General features: G+C 51.1%; 1 protein-coding gene across 2 annotated transcripts in view; it reads left to right on the top strand.

Annotated features, from left to right (window-relative positions):
* Positions 1–3,964: 3,964 nt before the first annotated feature.
* Positions 3,965–23,096, top strand: part of ZDHHC9 (zDHHC palmitoyltransferase 9) — a 66,804-nt gene continuing 47,672 nt past the window's right edge. Inside the window, exon 1 of one of the 2 annotated variants that reach the window (XM_077286509.1) lies at positions 3,965–4,107. The gene's annotated coding sequence lies outside the window, so the exon portion shown is untranslated. Of the gene's footprint in view, positions 4,275–23,096 lie in introns of both variants that reach the window. The other variant, XM_077286510.1, reaches the window with a different exon arrangement.

Genomic DNA, 23,096 nt, shown 5'->3' on the forward strand with positions numbered 1-23,096 from the left:
TGGACTGTCAGCTCTGGGTCCCAGGTTCCTGTGGACTGTCAGCTCTGGGGCCCAGGTTCCTGTGGACTGTCAGCTCTGGGGCCCAGGTTCCTGTAGACTGTCAGCTCTGGGGCCCAGGTTCCTGTGGACTGTCAGCTCTGGGGCCCAGGTTCCTGTGGACTGTCAGCTCTGGGGCCCAGCACACGTACCTGCAGCGGACTGTCAGAGCTTCGGCCCAGCACAGCTGCCTGCAACGAACTGTCAGCTCTTGGGCCCAGCACAGGTACCTGCAACGGATTGTCAGCTCTTGGGCCCAGGTTCTTGCAGTGGATTGTCAGCTCTTGGGCCCAGCACACGTACCTGCAGCGGACTGTCAGCTCTTGGGCCCAGCACATCTGCCTGTATTGGACTGTCAGCTCTTGGGCCCATCACACGTACCTGCAGTGGACTGTCAGCTCTGGGGCCAAGGTTCCTGCAGAAGACTGTCAGCTCTGGGGCCCAGGTTCCTGCAGAGGACTGTCAGCTCTGGGGCCCAGGTTCCTGCAGAGAATTGTCAGCTCTGGGGCCCAGGTTCCTGCAGTGGATTGTCAGCTCTTGGGCCCAGGTTCCTGCAGAGGACTGTCAGCTCTGAGGCCCAGGTTCCTGCAGAGGACTGTCAGCTCTGGGGCCCAGGTTCCTGCAGAAGACTGTCAGCTCTGGGGCCCAGGTTCCTGCAGAGGACTGTCAGCTCTGGGGCCCAGGTTCCTGCAGAGGACTGTCAGCTCTGGGGCCCAGGTTCCTGCAGCGGACTGTCAGCTCTTGAGCCCAGGTTCCTGTGGACTGTCAGCTCTGGGGCCCACGTTCCTGTGGACTGTCAGCTCTGGGGCCCAAGTTCCTGCAGAGGACTGTCAGCTCTGGGGCCCAGGTTCCTGCAGCGGACTGTCAGCTCTTGAGCCCAGGTTCCTGTAGACTGTCAGCTCTGGGGCCCAGGTTCCTGTGGACTGTCAGCTCTGGGGCCCAGGTTCCTGTGGACTGTCAGCTCTGGGGCCCAGGTTCCTGCAGCAGACTGTCAGCTCTTGAGCCCAGGTTCCTGTGGACTGTCAGCTCTGGGGCCCAGGTTCCTGCAGAAGACTGTCAGCTCTGGGGCCCAGGTTCCTGCAGCGGACTGTCAGCTCTGGGGCCCAGGTTCCTGTGGACTGTCAGCTCTGGGGCCCAGGTTCCTGTGGACTGTCAGCTCTAGGGCCCAGGTTCCTGCAGCGGACTGTCAGCTCTTGAGCCCAGGTTCCTGTGGACTGTCAGCTCTGGGGCCCAGGTTCCTGCAGAGGACTGTCAGCTCTGGGGCCCAGGTTCCTGCAGCGGACTGTCAGCTCTGGGGCCCAGGTTCCTGTGGACTGTCAGCTCTTGGGCCCAGGTTCCTGTGGACTGTCAGCTCTGGGGCCCAGGTTCCTGTGGACTGTCAGCTCTGGGGCCCAGGTTCCTGTGGACTGTCAGCTCTAGGGCCCAGGTTCCTGCAGCGGACTGTCAGCTCTTGAGCCCAGGTTCCTGTGGACTGTCAGCTCTGGGGCCCAGGTTCCTGTGGACTGTCAGCTCTGGGGCCCAGGTTCCTGCAGCGGACTGTCAGCTCTGGGGCCCAGGTTCCTGTGGACTGTCAGCTCTGGGGCCCAGGTTCCTGTGGACTGTCAGCTCTGGGGCCCAGGTTCCTGTGGACTGTCAGCTCTGGGGCCCAGGTTCCTGCAGCGGACTGTCAGCTCTGGGGCCCAGGTTCCTGTGGACTGTCAGCTCTGGGGCCCAGGTTCCTGTGGACAGTCAGCTCTGGGGCCCAGGTTCCTGCAGCGGACTGTCAGCTCTGGGGCCCAGGTTCCTGTGGACTGTCAGCTCTGGGGCCCAGGTTCCTGCAGAGGACTGTCAGCTCTGGGGCCCAGGTTCCTGCAGCGGACTGTCAGCTCTTGGGCCCAGGTTCCTGTGGTCTGTCAGCTCTGGGGCCCAGGTTCCTGCAGAGGACTGTCAGCTCTGGGGCCCAGGTTCCTGCTGTGGACTGTCAGCTCTGGGGCCCAGGTTCCTGCAGAGGACTGTCAGCTCTGGGGCCCAGGTTCCTGCTGTGGACTGTCAGCTCTGGGGCCCAGGTTCCTGCAGAGGACTGTCAGCTCTGGGGCCCAGGTTCCTGCAGCGGACTGTCAGCTCTGGGGCCCAGGTTCCTGTGGACTGTCAGCTCTGGGCCCAGGTTCCTGTGGACTGTCAGCTCTGGGTCCCAGGTTCCTGTGGACTGTCAGCTCTGGGGCCCAGGTTCCTGTGGACTGTCAGCTCTGGGGCCCAGGTTCCTGTAGACTGTCAGCTCTGGGGCCCAGGTTCCTGTGGACTGTCAGCTCTGGGGCCCAGGTTCCTGTGGACTGTCAGCTCTGGGGCCCAGCACACGTACCTGCAGCGGACTGTCAGAGCTTCGGCCCAGCACAGCTGCCTGCAACGAACTGTCAGCTCTTGGGCCCAGCACAGGTACCTGCAACGGATTGTCAGCTCTTGGGCCCAGGTTCTTGCAGTGGATTGTCAGCTCTTGGGCCCAGCACACGTACCTGCAGCGGACTGTCAGCTCTTGGGCCCAGCACATCTGCCTGTATTGGACTGTCAGCTCTTGGGCCCATCACACGTACCTGCAGTGGACTGTCAGCTCTGGGGCCAAGGTTCCTGCAGAAGACTGTCAGCTCTGGGGCCCAGGTTCCTGCAGAGGACTGTCAGCTCTGGGGCCCAGGTTCCTGCAGAGAATTGTCAGCTCTGGGGCCCAGGTTCCTGCAGTGGATTGTCAGCTCTTGGGCCCAGGTTCCTGCAGAGGACTGTCAGCTCTGAGGCCCAGGTTCCTGCAGAGGACTGTCAGCTCTGGGGCCCAGGTTCCTGCAGAAGACTGTCAGCTCTGGGGCCCAGGTTCCTGCAGAGGACTGTCAGCTCTGGGGCCCAGGTTCCTGCAGAGGACTGTCAGCTCTGGGGCCCAGGTTCCTGCAGCGGACTGTCAGCTCTTGAGCCCAGGTTCCTGTGGACTGTCAGCTCTGGGGCCCACGTTCCTGTGGACTGTCAGCTCTGGGGCCCAAGTTCCTGCAGAGGACTGTCAGCTCTGGGGCCCAGGTTCCTGCAGCGGACTGTCAGCTCTTGAGCCCAGGTTCCTGTAGACTGTCAGCTCTGGGGCCCAGGTTCCTGTGGACTGTCAGCTCTGGGGCCCAGGTTCCTGTGGACTGTCAGCTCTGGGGCCCAGGTTCCTGTGGACTGTCAGCTCTAGGGCCCAGGTTCCTGCAGTGGACTGTCAGCTCTTGAGCCCAGGTTCCTGTGGACTGTCAGCTCTGGGGCCCAGGTTCCTGCAGAGGACTGTCAGCTCTGGGGCCCAGGTTCCTGCAGAGGACTGTCAGCTCTGGGGCCCAGGTTCCTGCAGCGGACTGTCAGCTCTGGGGCCCAGGTTCCTGTGGACTGTCAGCTCTTGGGCCCAGGTTCCTGTGGACTGTCAGCTCTGGGGCCCAGGTTCCTGTGGACTGTCAGCTCTGGGGCCCAGGTTCCTGTGGACTGTCAGCTCTAGGGCCCAGGTTCCTGCAGCGGACTGTCAGCTCTTGAGCCCAGGTTCCTGTGGACTGTCAGCTCTGGGGCCCAGGTTCCTGTGGACTGTCAGCTCTGGGGCCCAGGTTCCTGCAGCGGACTGTCAGCTCTGGGGCCCAGGTTCCTGTGGACTGTCAGCTCTGGGGCCCAGGTTCCTGTGGACTGTCAGCTCTGGGGCCCAGGTTCCTGTACTCTTCTCCTCCCTCCTCTTTTCTCTGCACTGGTTACATTCTCTTCTTATCATTTCTGAACTAGACTTTGACTAGCAGATACCACATTAAACCCCTTCGGCTCTAGGACCCAGCTACCTGATTGGGCTGAGCGACTGGCACAGAACGTAGCCAATCAGGATGCAGGATCTGAATTAGAGGCGGGAGCCATATACAAGACCGACCAATAGGCTGAGCGTTATTCGCCAAATCGTGACGTCAGAGGTAGAGAAATTAAAGAAGCCGAGATTGCCCGGCGTGAGGAGAAGCCCGATAAGCAGAATGGCCCTGACCATAGACTAGTGGCCCCGGGAGGACTGCGGGCGGGGGCCCGGCGCTGAGCGATCCGCCCTGGGTGCGGGACCTGCAGGTGAGCGGATGTGATCCATTGTAGCCTCACATCAGATCCTACATTGTCACAGGGCAGAGGGAGACATTGTGTCAGGACTGAGGCGCAGGGTGTGTGCGGAGTGTGAGGCCCGAGACCGGGGGAGATCTGACGGCCGGAGCAGGAGAGCCACTGGATCCTGAGCGGAGGTCAGAGGGGGGAGGCGGCAGTGTACAGCATGGAGGGGGATCTATGGGGGTGATCTCTGTACAATGTGGGGGAGATCTATAGCGGGTCAGCACGGGGGTGATCACTGTATATTCTGGGGGAGATCTATGGGGTGATCACTGTACAATGTGGGGGAGCTCTATAGGGGGTCAGCACGGGGGAGATCTATGGGGGTGATCACTGTATATTCTGGGGGTGTTCTATGGGGTTGATCACTGCAATGTGGGGGAGATCTATGGAGGGGTGATCACTGTACATTGTGGGGGAGATCTATGGAGGGGTTGATCACTGTGCAATGTGGGGGAGATCTATGGAGGGGTTGATCACTGTACAATGTGGGGGAGATCTATGGAGGGGTGATCACTGTACAATGGGGGAGATCTATGGGGTTGATTACTGTGCAATGTGGGGGAGCTCTATGGAGGGTGATCACTGTACAATGGGGAGATCTATGGGGTTGATCACTGTGCAATGTGGGGGAGCTCTATGGAGGGGTGATCACTGTACAACGTGGGGGAGGGGTAATTACTATGCAGCATAGGGGAGATCTATGGGCGAGGTGAGCAGTTTACATCATGGGGGGTGAACTATGGGGGTCAGCAATGTACAGGATGGGGCGATCTATAGTGTGGGGGTCAGCAATGTACAAGATCAGGGAGATCTATGAGGGCTTACCAGTGTTCAGCATCGGGGTGTGTCTGGGGGTCAGCAGTATATAGAATCAGGTGATCTATGGGGATCAGCTGTGTACAGCATGGGGGAGATCTATAATGGGGAAGGGTTTGGGATCAGTGTGGGGCGGTGTGTCCGTTATCCATGGAGGGCGGCTCATATATAGGGCCCGGGGATCTTATACAAGGCCGGGCAGTAATCAGTATATACAGTAACACTGGGATCTGCTCTGTTTATGGGGTTGGGGTGATATACAGGGGCCGACTATAAGCAGTAATCCACCACAGTACTATTCTGTTGTCTTTGGGGGGTCATATACAGGGGCTGGGGACATTCTTTGGGGGGTCATATACAGGGGCTGGGGACATTCTATGGGGGGGGTCGTATACAGGGGCTGGGGACATTCTATGGGGGGGTCGTATACAGGGACTGGGGACATTCTATGGGGGGGTCGTATACAGGGGCTGGGGACATTCTATGGGGGGTCGTATACAGGGGCTGGGGACATTCTATGGGGGGGTCGTATACAGGGGCTGGGGACATTCTATGGGGGGGTCGTATACAGGGACTGGGGACATTCTATGGGGGGGTCGTATACAGGGGCTGGGGACATTCTATGGGGGGTCACATACAGGGGCTGGGGACATTCTATGGGGGGTCGTATACAGGGGCTGGGGACATTCTGTGGGGGGTCGTATACAGGGGCTGGGGACATTCTATGGGGGGTCGTATACAGGGGCTGGGGACATTCTATGGGGGGGTCGTATACAGGGGCTGGGGACATTCTATGGGGGGTCGTCGTATACAGGGGCTGGGGACATTCTATGGGGGGTCGTCGTATACAGGGGCTGGGAACATTCTATGGGGGGTCGGCGTATACAGGGGCTGGGGACATTCTATGGGGGGTCGTACACAGGGGCTGGCAGTAAGCACTATCCAGCATTCCTATAGATGGCTCATAGATCACGTACAATGTATTAGCATGGTGGGGGTCTTCCTTTCTCTGTGGTGGGTGGTAGTAGAGCACATCCAGTGTGTGGATGCAGCCAGGCTGTATTTCGGCGGGGGCGAGCACATCACATAGAGGATGCCAGCACAGGGGGAGCCATGCTGTGTCTCTGGATATTGAGCTGTGACAAAGGGATGGGGTGGGCCGCGTCTGTTGTGGCGGATACCTCCCCCACCCTGCACACAGGATCTCCTGCGCTAGGCTTTGCTCCAGACATGGGGCTGCGAGACGTGGGGACGGGTCCGGGCTGGACGTGGTGCTGGTCCGGCCGCTCTGCTTCTATGCCCCAGACTGTGCAGTGAGGGGAGCGGTGGTCTCGCATGCATTTACAGAAGAGCGATGGATGTGTGATGGGTAGTGGAGATGGCTGTCATTGTGTCTGCTCCTCTGTATGATGAGGACACTTGGTGTATGGAGGCAGTGAGTGAGGACGGGGTGGACCGATATATTATCTATACTGTGCACACAGGATAAACGCAGATCCTCTTAATTAATATGTCCTGCCGGAGCCCCCGAGACCACCCCTCCACCCAGGGTCCATCTGGGTGCCTCTTCCTTCGCACAGCGGCCGGCGCCTGTGTTTGCTGTCAGTGATGGGCGAGCGGCTGAATGTACACAAAGAGCAGCAGCCTGGCGTCCGGCCGAAGACAATGAAGGGCATGCACCGGGCCGTACGCACGGGACAGCGTCTGCTCCTGGGGGCCCGGTGACGGCCGTCCTGTGTCATTTTTCCATGTGTATGTTATAGGGGAGGGTATATCGGGGTCTCTGATACAAGGAGGGTCCACACGTCCATGTGTATGTTATAGGGGAGGGTATATCGGGGTCTCTGATAGGAGGGTCCACACGTCCATGTGTGTGTTATAGAGGAGGGTATATTGGGGTCTCTGATAGGAGGGCCCACACGTCCATGTGTATGTTATAGGGGAGGGTATATCGGGGTCTCTGATAGGAGGGTCCACACGTCCATGTGTGTGTTATAGAGGAGGGTATATTGGGGTCTCTGATAGGAGGGTCCACACGTCCATGTGTATGTTATAGATGTGGGTATGTTGGGTGTCACACTTCATGGGGGGGTCTCTGAGGACAAGGAGCGTCCACATGTCCATGTTTATCCAGTGTCCTTTGTCAGGTCTCTTGTGTCCCATGGAACTGCGTCTCCATACTGCACCGATCACAGGAATGACATTTGTGGGGTCTTCCATGTCATCCAGTGCCATACTCTCCTCTTCTATCCACCGCCACCCTGGTGAGCTCCGCGCCGGTCTCCACCTACTTCCTGCACAGACCGCGTACTGTACATCATTCATATAGCTGCTGCCAATCACTTAGCTCAGTGGCATCAATGGCATATGACCACACATCACAGTGATTGGCTGCAGCGGTCACCAGAATGATGTACAGCATGTGATCTCTGCAGGCAGTAAGCAGGGACCATGTGGACCCCTGGACCTGCAGCACTGGAGCAGAGCGGGTGAGAAGAGATGAGTATCGCTCCTTTTCCTATTTCTCATTCCCTTTTCTTGGACACATTTTTGAGTCTCAGGTTGTGATCGGCCTAAAGTGCGGGGTCCCATGATGGCCGGGGAACAAGGGCGACCTGCACCCACCACCCGCCATTTCTTGTTCTCACCCCCTCATACACCAGGGCCTGTGTGCTGTGGACCCCGGGGGCCAAGGACATCTGGAGTAATGAGCTTTCGGCAATAAGGGTTGGAACGGAAAAATGATACCCAAAGCTGGCTATGTTAGGAGCAGGTCACCAGGGGCCACATACTGTCCTGCCCAGGGGCCCTTCCCACCTGCACTGTAGGATGTAGGCGCATAGTGTGGTCTGTGTGCCCACTCTTGTCATGGAGGGGCTTCTCTTGGAGTTGATGTCCGGAGGAGGCCCCGGGCCCCTGGACTGGCAGCTTGGAAATGATGGCCCCGCTCTGTACGAAGAGGAGCCTGGGGGGGCATCTGGTGTCTTTGGGGCTCCTCTATTGTATGTCTCCACTTGTTTCCCCTGGAGTCTTTTGCACAGATCCTTCCAATATCCGGTGTGTTTTACAAGCTCAGGATTATGGGTTTGAAGTGCAGATAGATGTCGGCCCGGAGGCAGCGAGACGCCCCAGCCTCCAGATGGGCACAGCCGTCTATATGAGGAACGTGGCCTCCAGGTCGTGGCACTGTGATTCCATCTGTCAGGAGCTTGTTATCTCCCCATACATGGCCCTGTTGTCAGATCACACAATCTAATTGGGTCACGTATGGCCTTAAGGTGTTCATACACATAGCATGGGGCTCAGCAAGGAATGTAATCCTGCTGATGGCGATAACACAGAGCGCCAAAGTCCAAATCATATCTATATATTTAGTTTACAGCAGACTTTTAAAGTCTACACACCCATGATAAAATGTCAGGTTTCTGTCATGTTTACAAAAAAAAAAAATTCAGAACTTTTTCCACCTTTTTAATGTCACCTATAAAATGTACAAATCCATCAAGAAAAAAACTAAAATTGTTATAAGAGGAAATAAACACGACAAGTCTACAATAATGTGGTTGCATAAGTCTGCACACCCTCTATAATCGGGGCTGTGGTTGTGCTCAGAATCAGTCGATGACATTCCCCCATGTATCACAGTAGTCAGCGCTCGGCCGCCATCATTTACAGCGATTCTCATTAATCCCATAGAACGTGTCGCTGCTCTAGGAGGATTTTCCTGACATGTTCTGGTCCATAAACGGCTGACAACACAGCAAAGGATCTCATTGTGGAAAGATGTCAGTCAGAAGAAGGTACAATATAATTTCTCAGGCTGTAGGTCTCCCATATAACGCTGCGAAACATCACCATCAAGAAGGAGCTGAAATCTGGCACAACAGGGGCATTACCTAGAACTGGATGACCCTGAAAAATAAAAAATGGTTCAGGAGGCTGCAAGAGGCTGACGGCAACATAAAAGGAGCTGCAGGAATTTCTGTCCAGTCCTGGCTGTGTACTGCATGTGAAGCTAATCTCCCGTGTTCTTCATATGTCTGACCTGTGGGCCGGATGCAACTAGGGAGGATGGAAGTTCTGGGACGGCCCAGACCTGACCCCAAGGTGCAATCTGTGGTGACTCCATATGACATGTGGAGGAGCCGGCAAAGATAATAATATATAGCGCCAACATATTCCATATTCCAAAGACCACCAGTTCTAGATGTGCCGCGCTGATAGACCCCGACCCAAGAACACTGAACACTGCCGGAAATTCACACCGGACTGCAACAAAGGATTCGTGTTTCCATTGAGTTATACAGATTATGGGCGACATCAAAGGTGGCGTCCGGCCTGAGGATACACTGCAAAATGTGACTGCAGGCTTGTGACTCCACGCTGCGTGCTGTCAGGATTCTCGGGGAGCTGGTGGTCATGTGACCATGAGAATGCGATTACCATACTTCCGGCCACATTCCGACTAGACGTGTCCAGCCTTGACCAACACACTTGTCAGGTCACATACGTATAGTCTGCACTTCACTGCATAAATGCAAATACTTGTAGTCACGCACCCGGCGGCGGCACTGGAGAATCCTCACAGTAATGCACAAGCTATGAGGAATCACAAGTCTGCAGTCAGTGTCGGAAGCCTAAAGCCACACAACCCCACTAAAGCTGGAAAAAGCTCTGACATGATTCTTCTTGGGAGGATTGTATTTACATGATAAAAACTTGGTACTTTAACAGGGGTGTGTAAACTTTTTATCAACTGAATATAAAATCTACATATAAAGATTAATCTACTGTATACATATAGCATGCAACTCCGAATCAGTCGTGTATATTCCAGAGCTGCACTCACTATTCTGCTGGTGCAGTCACTGTGTACATACATTACATTACTGATCCTGAGTTACATCCTGTATTATACCCCAGAGCTGCACTCACTATTCTGCTGGTGCAGTCACTGTGTACATACATTACATTACTGATCCTGAGTTACCTCCAGTATTATATTCCAGAGCTGCACTCACTATTCTGCTGGTGCAGTCACTGTGTACATACATTACATTACTGATCCTGAGTTACATCCTGTATTATACCCCAGAGCTGCACTCACTATTCTGCTGGTGAAGTCACTGTGTACATACATTACATTACTGATCCTGAGTTACATCCTGTATTATACCCCAGAGCTGCACTCACTATTCTGCTGGTGAAGTCACTGTGTACATACATTACATTACTGATCCTGAGTTACATCCTGTATTATACCCCAGAGCTGCACTCACTATTCTGCTGGTGCAGTCACTGTGTACATACATTACATTACTGATCCTGAGTTACATCCTGTATTATACCCCAGAGCTGCACTCACTATTCTGCTGGTGCAGTCACTGCGTACATACATTACATTACTGATCCTGAGTTACATCCTGTATTATACCCCAGAGCTGCACTCACTATTCTGCTGGTGCAGTCACTGTGTACATACATTACATTACTGATCCTGAGTTACATCCTGTATTATACCCCAGAGCTGCACTCACTATTCTGCTGGTGCAGTCAGTGTACATACTGTGTTACAGCCAGGGGGCGCTGTGTGTGTGCTGCAGGATGCGCTTGGATGTATAACTGTGATGAGACAAAGTCCGGCAGGATTATAAATGGCCGGTATGTGTGTCGCAGAGGAAGACACTCTGCGCTGTCAGGCTGTGTGCACACGTAGCCGATTTTTTTGCGTTTTTTTCGCTATAAAAACGCTATAAAACCGTGAAAAAAACGGTTACATTAAGCATCCTATGTAACAGAATGCAATCCGCATTTTTTGTGCACATGCATTTTTTTCCTGAGCGGAATCGCAATCCAGAAAAAAACGCAGCATGTTCATTAAAATTGCGGAATCGCGGCGATTCTGCACACATAGGAGTGCATTGATCTGCTTACTTCCCGCACGGGGCTGTGCACACCATGCGGGAAGTAAGCAGATCAAGTGCGGTTGGTACCCAGGGTGGAGGCGAGGAGACTCTCCTCCACGGACTGGGCACCATATAAGTGGTAAAAAAAAAAGAATTAAAATAAAAAATGGCGATATACTCACCTTCTGGCGGCTTCTGTGGTGTGTGTGAAGGACCTGCAATGACGTCACGGTCACATGACTGCGGGTCACGTGACTGCTACGTCAATGGAAGGTCCTGAACACACAGCATTAGGAACGGAAGCCGCTGAGGTGAGTATAACCTTTTTTTTTTATTATTTTTAACATTCTACTGTTGAGTCCTTATCAGTCCCCCGGCTTCCCAAATGTAGGAATCCAAGTAAAATAACACGCAATACAAAAGGTTCGTGTGTTATTGACAGGGATAGCCCTCTGGAGCGCTTCTGACTCACAGGGACTCACCCCCTCCTTTTTATATAGGAAAAGAGATAAGGATTACAGACATGCGTACAAGGGCTCATATTCTCTAACAAAAGAATATCTATTCTGCTGGTCACGTCCAACTTCTGGAATGTAGGTCAAAGGTCACAATAACAAGAAGGAATGCTTCCATAAAAGGAAATGTCTATTTGGCTCAAGTCTTCCTCATATTAAGCCAGACGTCTCTGTAAAGGTAGGGAAGACAAAATGGATTCTTCAGTCTGATCTCTACAATTCCCCCCTTTGACATATTCCTTTTATGATCTATCACGAATCCCCCTTTAACATATCCATATTTTAGATTACCACAGGGCCAAAGACAAAGCCTTTATTTTTGGTATTACACATGTACACGCTTGTATTCAATAAGATAATCAAATCTACTATCAATTCTTCCGTTTAACTCTCACAACCTTTTCTTTGTTTTGCAATAAGTATACTAAAATATAAAAACAAAAATTAGTACAGTAATATTAATTAGAATCACTAGAGGATAACATAAGAATGAAGAAGAAAATTTATACTCTTGCATCTATTACACAAAATTTATCTGCGCATACTGAGATACTCTTGAGCACAATCTGGAATAGTACGTATATGACTACAATAATCATAACTATATGTATTATGCTCTGCATGATCCCAGCAACCCACCCACCAATCCCTCTGAACCAGTTGGCTGGGTTGAGAAAAGAGGAAGTATCAGACCACCAGCTATCCTTATTCTGGTCATTGTCTTTATCATACTGATCTCTGAGTCGTTGTACATCCTTTAATTTAAATGTCATGTACTAATTTTCTATGATGTTGTACGAATCTATTGTTCAAAGGGGTTAAAGAATTCAGTTTATCCCATGCCTCCGTTGAGGTTAATACTATTAACATCAATGTTATGAGTTTTATACTGCTCTTTTGCAATGGCTTGCATGTATCCATGATGCCTTTCCTTCAAGCTTGACTGATGTAGGTGTTGTCAACAGGACTTGGAAGGGTCCGTCAAACCTTGGTTCAAGAGCCTTTCTGGTGTGTCTTTTTACATAGACTTGATCACCTGGTTCCAACTTGTGACTTCCTTCAATGTTGTCAGGATCTGGAAGGGAAGCAAAAACTTGTGCATGCACCTTAGTTAATTGTTTCTGAAGATTTTGCACATAAGAAGTCAATGACTCAATATTTAACACAAGTTGCTGTGGAAAATAACATCCTAAATTGGCAGTCCTGCCAAACAAAATTTCATATGGAGACAGTTTAGTCTTACCCCTTGGGGTATTGCGTATTGAGTAAAGGGCCAGTGGAAGGCATTCTGTCCAAGGCTTTCCTGTTTCAGCCATGGCTTTCTGTATTTTTAATTTTAAAGTTCCATTCATGCGTTCCACCTTACCAGAACTTTGAGGATGATACGGAGTGTGTAACTGACTTTCAACACCCAACATTTTCAATACATTTTGAAATATTTCTCCAGTGAAATGAGTACCCCTATCTGACTCGATCACTTCAGGGAGACCGTAACGGGGTATCAGTTCGGCAACTAGCTTTACAGCAGTGTTTTTAGCTGAAGCCTTCCGAACTGGATAGGCCTCTGGCCACCCTGAGAACATGTCCACACACACCAACACATACTCATACCCATTACTTTTTGGCAGCTGGATAAAGTCTATTTGTAATCGCTGAAACGGATAGAGAGGTCGGACGTGGTGCTTCATAGGGGTCTTTGTTGTCTGTCCGGGATTATGTGTTAGGCATATAACGCATGCAGCACAATAGTCTCTTGCATAGTTGCCAAAACCTGGAGCCAACCAGACTTGCTTTGCCAGTAGTGTCATTGCATTTGCAGACACATGAGTAGGGTGGTGCAGTCCACCAACTACAATCGGGTACCAGGCTCTAGGTAGACATATTAGTCCATCTTTCTTCCAAATTCCTGCTTGTTCTTCTGCCCCTTCCTTTTTCCACCTGTCCCTCTCCTCTTCTCCTGCATCTTCCTGTGCTTGTCTCAGTCTATCTTCAGTATTTTCTGTGGGGTTTACAGTATGAACCTGCTGTAAGGGTTTGACTGCCGCTGCTTTGGCTGCTTTATCAGCCCTATCATTTCCCCTAGATTCCCTAGTGTCGAGTCTCACATGTGCAGCTACCTTAATTACTGCTACTTCTTTTGTTTCTTGTGCAGCCTCTAAGATCTGTTTGATCAGAGAAGCATGTTTTACAGGTTGGCCTGACGCTGTCATGTAACCTCTAGCTCTCCAGATTACTCCAAAATCAAACACAATACCATGTGCATACCTAGAATCAGTGTATATATTAGCTGTCTGATTCTCAGCTATTTTTAGCGCTTCAATCAATGCTGTTAGTTCTGCTTCTTGTGCAGACTGTTTCGGTGGAAGTGGCTCTGCTTTGAGAGTTTCAGATTCTGACACAACTGCATACCCTGTATGGAAGTTACCTGTGTCATCTGCAAACCTACTACCATCTATAAACAGCTCTAAATCTGGATTTTGAAGTGGTGTTTCGGATACATTGGGTAAGCCTACCGTTTCTTGTAAAATGAGCTCTGTACAATCATGTGTGTCTGTAGGGAAAAAAAATTTGCGTGTGGATCAGTGTCCTTATTCCCCCCTTCAGACTCGAGAGGTAGCAGTGTAGCTAAATTGAGAGTCTGAAGCCTTGCAAATGTGATAGTAGAGGGGAGCAGCAAAGAACACTGTAGCCGCAAATGTCTGGCCATGGAAATGTGTTTTGGCTGGACCTGGTTTAATATCCCATAAACATCATGTGTAGTTTGAACTGTGAGTGGATGCTCTAGGACAATTTCTGATGCTTTGTCCAACAATAGTGAGACAGCAACAACCACACGTACACAGGTTGGCGCTGCCCTGGCTACTGGATCTAACCTTGCTGAAAGATATGCAATTGGTCTTTGTTTCCCTGCATGCTTCTGGGTAAGAACTCCTGTAGCATGGGAATCAACTTCTGCAGCCATAAGCTGAAATGGTTTGGTGTAGTCTGGTAGCCCTAACGCTGGAGCTGAAACAAGAGCATCTTTTAATTGTTGAAACGAAATCTGACCTTCTTTTGTCAACAAATAAGGTTCACTTTTTACACAGTCATACAGTGATTGCATTAGTTGACTGGCATGTATAATCCATTGTCTACAATGAGACACTATTCCTAAAAATGCTCGTAGCTGTTTATGATTTCTAGGCTCATTCATCTGTCTTATTGCTTCAGTTCTTTGAGGTGTAAGATGCTTTTTACCTTGAGAAATGCAATGACCTAGAAAGACCACTTTGATCTGACAAACTTGTAGCTTTTGTCTATTCACTTTACACCCTTCCTTTCCTAGAAAACATAGTAAACTCACAGTAGACCTTTCTGCGGTTTCTAGATCTGGGCAGCAAAGTAGTAGGTCATCCACATACTGCAAAATTACTACCTGTGATTCAGGTTCAAACCTTTGAAGAACTGTTTGTAGGGCATTTGAATAAAGAGTAGGGGAGTGTATCATTCCCTGTGGAAGGCGTGTCCACGCCAACTGTTTGCCCTTAAATGTAAATGCAAACAAATGCCAACTATCTTGGTGTAAAGGAACCGAGAAAAATGCATTTGAAAGATCTATTACAGTAAACACTTGAGAACTGGCTGGTATCTGTGATAGTAACGTATGAGGATTGGGTACAACTGGGGTGATTGGATCTAGAACTTTGTTTATTTCTCTTAGATCATGTACCATACGATATTTGGGCATAGAACTCTTATCAAGAGTTCTCTTCTTGACTGGATACAGAGGAGTGTTAGCAGGTGATTGTATCTCTACCAGAACTCCTTTCTCTCTATATCCCTCTATCTGTTTTGTAATCGCTAGTTCCTGCTGGGCACTCACAGGGTATTGTCTGAGCTGTGGGAGAACAGTTCCTGGTTGCACAGATAATTTTACAGGAGAAATATGCAATAATCCCACATCAGTGTCACCCTGTGCCCACAGTGTTTCTGGGACCGTTGAGAGGTCTAGATCTGTGGTGTACTCTTTTTCTTCAGCATAATCCTCAAAAGCCTGAATTCTGACATATTGTTCTAATGATTCTGCATTATCAGGGATAGTCAACATAACTGTGCCATCTTCCCTAAAATTGATGTTAGCTTCTAATTTCTTTAGTACATCAGTTCCTAACAGACATGTTGGGGCACCTCTGGCATACAAAAATCTGGATGCAAAACATTTAGGTCCTAATGAGACCTCTAGGGGCACAGTATATGGCAGTGTTCGAATTACCCCATCATAACCCTCAGCAAAAGTTGTTTGTTCTGAAATATCTTCCGGATTTGGAAGAAAATCTTGATTCAAAATTGAGGAAGTTGCACCTGTATCTATCAAAAATGGAATCTCTCTCCCCCCCACATTCACCTGTATCATAGGCCTTCTAGCTGGTAGGGAAGTTTGTAACACATCGAGTCAATCTGAATCTGATATGGGACCATCTATGATGGTAGATTTCTGCTGATTGGCCGTTTGGAGAGGGTTATTTCTGGGAACAAATTTGCCTGACTTTATATCTGCCAACTTCTTCCTGCACTCTCTTTGGAAATGACCTGGCTTTTTACAGTAGTGGCAAGGAAAATTGTGTCTCACTCTTCCTCCTGTATTAGCTTGTGCTATTCTAACAGGCTTGCGATTCTCTCTCATATCCATGGCTATTCCTAAACATCGTTGTTTCACAATATTTGGTTGTTCAATTGTTCTCCAATCTGGAGTAGAGGATTTAAATTTTTCTCTGATTTTCGGATCTAGCCCCTCTATTAATTGTTTTGTAAAAAGTCTCCTTACTGAAGCATCAGTCATATCCAATCCTTCATCCCTAAAGCTATTTTCTAGTTCCTGACTATATTCTTCAATACTTTGCCCAAATTTCTGCATAATCACACCTGTAGACCCCCTTTCCCTCTGTTTTCCCCTCATGAAAATTATTAATGCCTCTGTGAACTGGGTACCTGATGCTTCTGTCTGTAAGGCACCCCCTTCTGCCACTGGTCTATTGGGCTGTAAGTGTGTCAATAATTCCTGAAAAAGTCCGGGGGACATTTTCATTCTACATAATTCTTCCCCGTCCGCCCAGACCCCAGCATGAGTCTGCATGATTTGTTGTATATACTGCGCAAATCTAACTGGAAACTGGATAGGATCTGGTGCATTATGTAAGAGTGACATACCCTCAGCAGGGGACCAAGGAAAGTATTGTCTGGTCTGATGATATCTGGTGTTCATTACTCCTCCTTCACCAGCTTCTCTAAAAGGTCTAGGTACTACCCTAACAGGGGCAAGTACAGCGCCATATCTAGGTGTACCACAGGCTAGACAATCATTTCTCCAATCTGGATTTTGTTGTCCACAGTGTGAACATACCCATCCTCCTACCCCACCAAGATTGGGATACAAGGCTGGAAATTGTTTTCCTCCTTCTGCTCTTCCAGATGGTACAAATGATTGTGCTTTTGGATCTAGGTAAGGTGGTGGGATTATGTCACAACTTTTTCCCTTCCCCATGATCCATTTGGAAGTGTCTGGATCATACTTCCAATTCTCCTCTTTAGCTGTTTTTGAGACCTCTATCATACAGTGTATGATTTCTTCCCACCCATTGTCTTTGATAATTCCACCTCGTTCTTTACTCAGTCTTTCCCATTCTGTACTGAACATAAGTGCTTCTGAAATTCCCAATCTTTCTCTCACTCTTCTAATCTGACTTCTGACTATCTTTCCACATCTTTCCTGTATGATATCTGCTGCTTCCACTTGTCCTAAGAAAGTTTTGGTCTGTTTATTTCTCATTTTAGCTATTTCTACCCCAGGTGACGTTTGGACAATCACTGTGGTGATGTCTCGTTGCCTTCTCTCCTAGGGAGCTAAAATATCCTTTCAATATTTGCTATTTCTACCCCAGGTGACGTTTGGACAACCACTTCCTCTGTTGGTGGCGTCTCGTTGCCTTCTCTCCTAGGGAGCTAAAATATTGAAGGGCTCGTCTGCTCCGTTTCTTCTAATATGCAGGACGTACTTAAGTGCTATTATGCACGCAAACAGACAGACCCAGCAACATCATACAGATCACAAAACTTTCTGTGTCAGTTAGCATACTTGTCCCAGGCTCATGGACCCGCGTCCTGGGCTCATTCTATCACACCTTATCCAGGGAATGTAGAAACAAGTTCTATAGGAGAGTCAAGCATGGGCAGAGGTCTCCCAGAAGGACGCTACCTCATAACCCAGTTAGGCTGACTTCACCAATAACCTTGTTCTAACAATCGTGGCTTATTGTTCTACGCACTTCTATTCTTCTTTCACAACATGTCACAACCTTCACACTGCTCACACACTGTTCACACACTGTTCACTCACTGCCCACACACTGCCAGGGACTAGACTCATAAATCTATACAATATGGTAACCCGAGTTCTATAGGTATCTACTCCCTACTAGACTAACCCAGCATGACACGGCTCATAGAGATCTTTCGGATAATACAGGGCAGATAAAAGAGAACTAATAATGTCTCTTACCTGGCCAGGTATTTTTTCATTTGCCGTCCATTATCCCAGATCTCCGTTGTCCGTATCCGCAGGTGAATCTTGAGTAAATACTCTCGTCTCGAGTCCCTGTTCGGGCGCCAGGTAATGTTGAGTCCTTATCAGTCCCCCGGCTTCCCAAATGTAGGAATCCAAGTAAAATAACACGCAATACAAAAGGTTCGTGTGTTATTGACAGGGATAGCCCTCTGGAGCGCTTCTGACTCACAGGGACTCACCCCCTCCTTTTTATATAGGAAAAGAGATAAGGATTACAGACATGCGTACAAGGGCTCATATTCTCTAACAAAAGAATATCTATTCTGCTGGTCACGTCCAACTTCTGGAATGTAGGTCAAAGGTCACAATAACAAGAAGGAATGCTTCCATAAAAGGAAATGTCTATTTGGCTCAAGTCTTCCTCATATTAAGCCAGACGTCTCTGTAAAGGTAGGGAAGACAAAATGGATTCTTCAGTCTGATCTCTACACTACCTTTTACTATAGATGCTGCATCTATAGTAAAAAGTTGGTCACACTTGTCAAACACTATGTTTGACAAGTGTGACTAACCTGTCAAACAGTTTTCCAAGCGATGCTACAGATCGCTTGGGAAACGCTAGCATTCTGCAAGCTAATTATGCTTGCAAAACGCTAGTTTTCTGCGGGTATATGCATGCAAATTCTGCGTGCGATATACCCGCGGCAGGAGGTGCAGAATTGCCGCGGAAATTTCCGCGGCAATTCTGCTACGTGTGCACATAGCCTCAGTCTGAAGTTAGGTTGGTGTGCTGGGACCTGTAGTCCCACAAGTAATTGTGTAATTCTAGACACTGCCAGGGCTAGTTATGAGATGGGTGGGTCAAACTAGCCACACACACCCACACTCCCACCCAGGGGAGTGGTTACAGGTATGCAATGTGACCAGGGTGTGGGTCACGTGGTTCCTGTGTTTGGATCTAAATGGTCCCATTGCAAGGCCCTGGAGGCCTGTGTTGGAAGTCCTGGGGAATAGGATTCCTGAACAGCACATGGTTGGGTTTTGGCACTGAGTGGCCTGTGTGCTGTAGGTCCTGGACGGTCAGTGTTGGAGTCTCCTTGGAGTGGAGACGTCCTGGAAGCATTTCAGAGACCGTGGACCTGGACGGTCAGTGTTGAGGACCTGGGACTGATGTGGAGTCAGCCTGTGGAGCAGGAGCTCCTGAGGGGTAACCCCTGGTATGGGGGAAAAGAACTATGCGCTAACATATGACAGTTGCTGAACTGTGCAGTCACCTGGTGACTGGAGAGATAAGGCGTGACTATTGAATGCTATGTAAAGCCACACGTGCTGAAGTAATGGACTATGTGTAATAAGCTGGTGATGTGTAACCTGGCTACAGTGCGGTTTATGACAAATAAATAAACTACATGGACTGATTTGTGAGATATCGTGCCTGAGTGCTTGAATCGTGCGCCAAGCGAGTGTCCCCCAACGCACTCGGGTAGCGTATCACCACAATACATTACAATAGGCTAAGTTCACAGTGCATTAGCAGCAGCCCGTTCAGCACATACGCTAACGGGCTGCTGCTAGCGCAAGTGCTGGCGTTTGCATCCCGCTAGCTCAGATAGAGCTCTGCTAGCTCTATCTGTGCTAGCAGTGACGGACCCGGAAACGCTGCAGCCCGCGTCTCGGGGTCCGTCACTCAATGACGGCACATCGCTAGTGCACACCCATTGTGGGCGTGCGCTAGCGATGCGTCTGGCATTGCATTCAATGGCGGCGTTAACGGACTACGTTACACCGCGTTATGCCGCGGTGTAACGTAGTCCGTTAAACGGGTCACACTAACGCAGTGTGAACCCAGCCTTACTGATCCTGAGTTACATCCTGTATTATACCCCAGAGCTGCACTCGCTATTCTGCAGGTGCAGTCACTATGTACATACATTACATTACTGATCCTGAGTTACATCCTGTATTATACTCCAGAGCTGCACTCACTATTCTGCTGGTGCAGTCACTGTGTACATACATTACATTACTGATCCTGAGTTACATCCTGTATTATACTCCAGAGCTGCACTCACTGTTCTGCTGGTGCAGTCACTATGTACATACATTACATTACTAATCCTGAGTTACCTCCTGTATTATACTCCAGAGCTGCACTCACTATTCTGCTGGTGCAGTCACTGTGTACATATAGTACATTACATTACTGATCCTGAGTTATATCCTGTATTATACCCCAGAGCTGCACTCACTATTCTGCTGGTGCAGTCACTGTGTACATACATTACATTACTAATCCTGAATTACCTCCTGTATTATACCCCAGAGCTGCACTCGCTATTCTGCAGGTGCAGTCATTGTGTACACACATTACTTATTTTGGCCGTAGTGTTCTGTGCTGCTGCATTAAGCTCTTAGTGACTTTGGGGCTGATCCCACAACCTGTGTTCCTGGTTTTCTCGGTTGCGTGCACTTTGTATTGTAGGCCGGATTCCGCACGTTTCGGCAGGACATACACTACAATGGTGGTGCGGCGTTCCCTGCTTGTTCAGTGTCTGCACAGATCTTCAGGCTGTGTTTACCATTGTCCTCACTGTGGAGGGGTCTTGGTCTGTACATGTAGCAGATGGTGACTGACGACTATGGACAGGAATCCTCTAGGAGTTGTATTGCAGACTGCAGCGTCTCCGCCGTCTCTGCTTCCTTTTCTTGTGCTCTGTGTCAGTCTTCACTGTAGATCACTCATGAATCAGGGGGCCCAGGATGAGCAGCTCTGCATCTCATTGGATGCTGGATATATCTTGTTATTTATGTGATTGCTGTGAGTTCGGAGTCTGTGTAATCTGCCTTTGTTCGGGCTCTGCTCCGCGTGTTCTGATTTCTGATCATTAATCTAGGAGCCTGGAGTTCCAGCTCTGGAGCGTTAATGAGCCGCTGTCTGAGATGCTTCTGCTTCATGCCTGGGAAGTTCTCGTGTGTTACTGCCGGATACAATGTATCTCCTAATAATTCCCTGTCATTACACCGGAGAGGCGGAAATGGAGGCCACAAGCCCAAACTGCCCCATCACTGGCCACATCCTCCACAGCCCGGGCTCTAAGACTAGGATGTCAATGTGGATCAACATGTAAGAGCCCCGGAGAGCTGGATCTTAGAGGGTTTGTCCAGTTACAGAAACGGGGCTGGTTTCCTTTGAAAGTGGCGCCATCTCCGTCTGCAGGCTGTGTCTGTTACTGCAGCTCAGCTCCATTGAAGGGCATTGAGTAAACCTGCAGTACCACGCAGAACCTGCAGACAGGAGTGGCGCTGTTTATGGAAGAGAGATGTCATTAAACTTTGGACAACTCCTTTTTACGTTAGGCCGAAGGATTGTGAATGACAGCAGAAAACTGATGTGTGAAAGGGACCTAACCAGGTTCCCACTTGTGGGTGGGGCTTTTGGGGTGTTGGGCTTTTGGGGTGCAGTTCTCTACCCTAAATTCATTGCAGACAATTATTTTATGAAGGTCAAACACCGAATGCAGATACGGCCTCATTCCCATGTCAGGGTTTTTTTTACATCAGTGTTTGTCCGCTCCTACAAGTTCCACTGCACGATTGACGCCTGTCCTGTTTTGGAGACGCTCCTGGTAAAAAGAAAAAAATAGTAATGTCTGAATAAAGCCGAAGCTGTAGTGATATATAGATGGAAGTATACAACAGGGCCGAGCGCTGGGGGGCGGCTGAATAGGGGGTGAGTGCTTGTCCCTGGGGGGAACTGGGGCAGCTGCATGGGGGGGTCGAGCTTTGGCCCCTGGGGAACTGGGACAGTTGCATGGGGTGAGTGCTGGCCCCAGGGGACTATGGTGGCTGTGCGGGTGGGGTGAGTGCTGGCCCCAGGGGACTGTCAGGGGTGGGCCCAGGGGTGACTATGGTGGCTGTGCGGGTGGGGTGAGGGCTGGCCCCGGGGGACTGTCAGGGGTGGACCCAGGGGTGACTATGGTGGCTGTGCGGGTGGGGTGAGCGCTGGCCCCGGGGGACTGTCAGGGGTGGGCCCAGGGGTGACTATGGTGGCTGTGCGGGTGGGGTGAGTGCTGGCCCCGGGGGACTGTCAGGGGTGGGCCCAGTGGTGACTATGGTGGCTGTGCGGGTGGGGTGAGTGCTGGCCTCGGGGGACTGTCAGGGGTGGGCCCAGTGGTGACTATGGTGGCTGTGCGGGTGGGGTGAGGGCTGGCCCCGGGTGACTGTCAGGGGTGGACCCAGGGGTGACTATGGTGGCTGTGCGGGTGGGGTGAGCGCTGGCCCCGGGGGACTGTCAGGGGTGGGCCCAGGGGTGACTATGGTGGCTGTGCGGGTGGGGTGAGCGCTGGCCCCGGGGGACTGTCAGGGGTGGGCCCAGTGGTGACTATGGTGGCTGTGCGGGTGTGGTGAGTGCTGGCCCCGGGGGACTATGGTGGCTGTGCGGGTGGGGTGAGTGCTGGCCCCGGGGGACTATGGTGGCTGTGCGGGTGGGGTGAGTGCTGGCCCCAGGGGACTATGGTGGCTGTGCGGGTGGGGTGAGTGCTGGCCCCGGGGGACTATGGTGACTGTGCGGGTGGGGTGAGTGCTGGCCCCAGGGGACTATGGTGGCTGTGCGGGTGGGGTGAGTGCTGGCCCCAGGGGACTGTCAGGGGTGGACCCAGGGGTGACTATGGTGGCTGTACGGGTGGGGTGAGCGCTGGCCCCGGGGGACTATGGTGGTTGTGCGGGTGGGGTGAGTGCTGGCCCCGGGGGACTGTCAGGGGTGGGCCCAGGGGTGACTATGGTGGCTGTGCGGGTGGGGTGAGCGCTGGCCCCGGGGGACTGTCAGGGGTGGGCCCAGGAGGGACTATGGTGGCTGTGCGGGTGGGGTGAGCGCTGGCCCCGGGGGACTATGGTGGTTGTGCGGGTGGGGTGAGTGCTGGCCCCGGGGGACTGTCAGGGGTGGGCCCAGGGGTGACTATGGTGGCTGTGCGGGTGGGGTGAGCGCTGGCCCCGGGGGACTGTCAGGGGTGGGCCCAGGAGGGACTATGGTGGCTGTGCGGGTGGGGTGAGCGCTGGCCCCGGGGGACTATGGTGGTTGTGCGGGTGGGGTGAGTGCTGGCCCCGGGGGACTGTCAGGGGTGGGCCCAGGGGTGACTATGGTGGCTGTGCGGGTGGGGTGAGCGCTGGCCCCGGGGG

Source organism: Ranitomeya variabilis, chromosome 2 (assembly GCF_051348905.1).
Source record: "Ranitomeya variabilis isolate aRanVar5 chromosome 2, aRanVar5.hap1, whole genome shotgun sequence".
Classification (NCBI taxonomy): Eukaryota; Metazoa; Chordata; class Amphibia; order Anura; family Dendrobatidae; genus Ranitomeya; species Ranitomeya variabilis.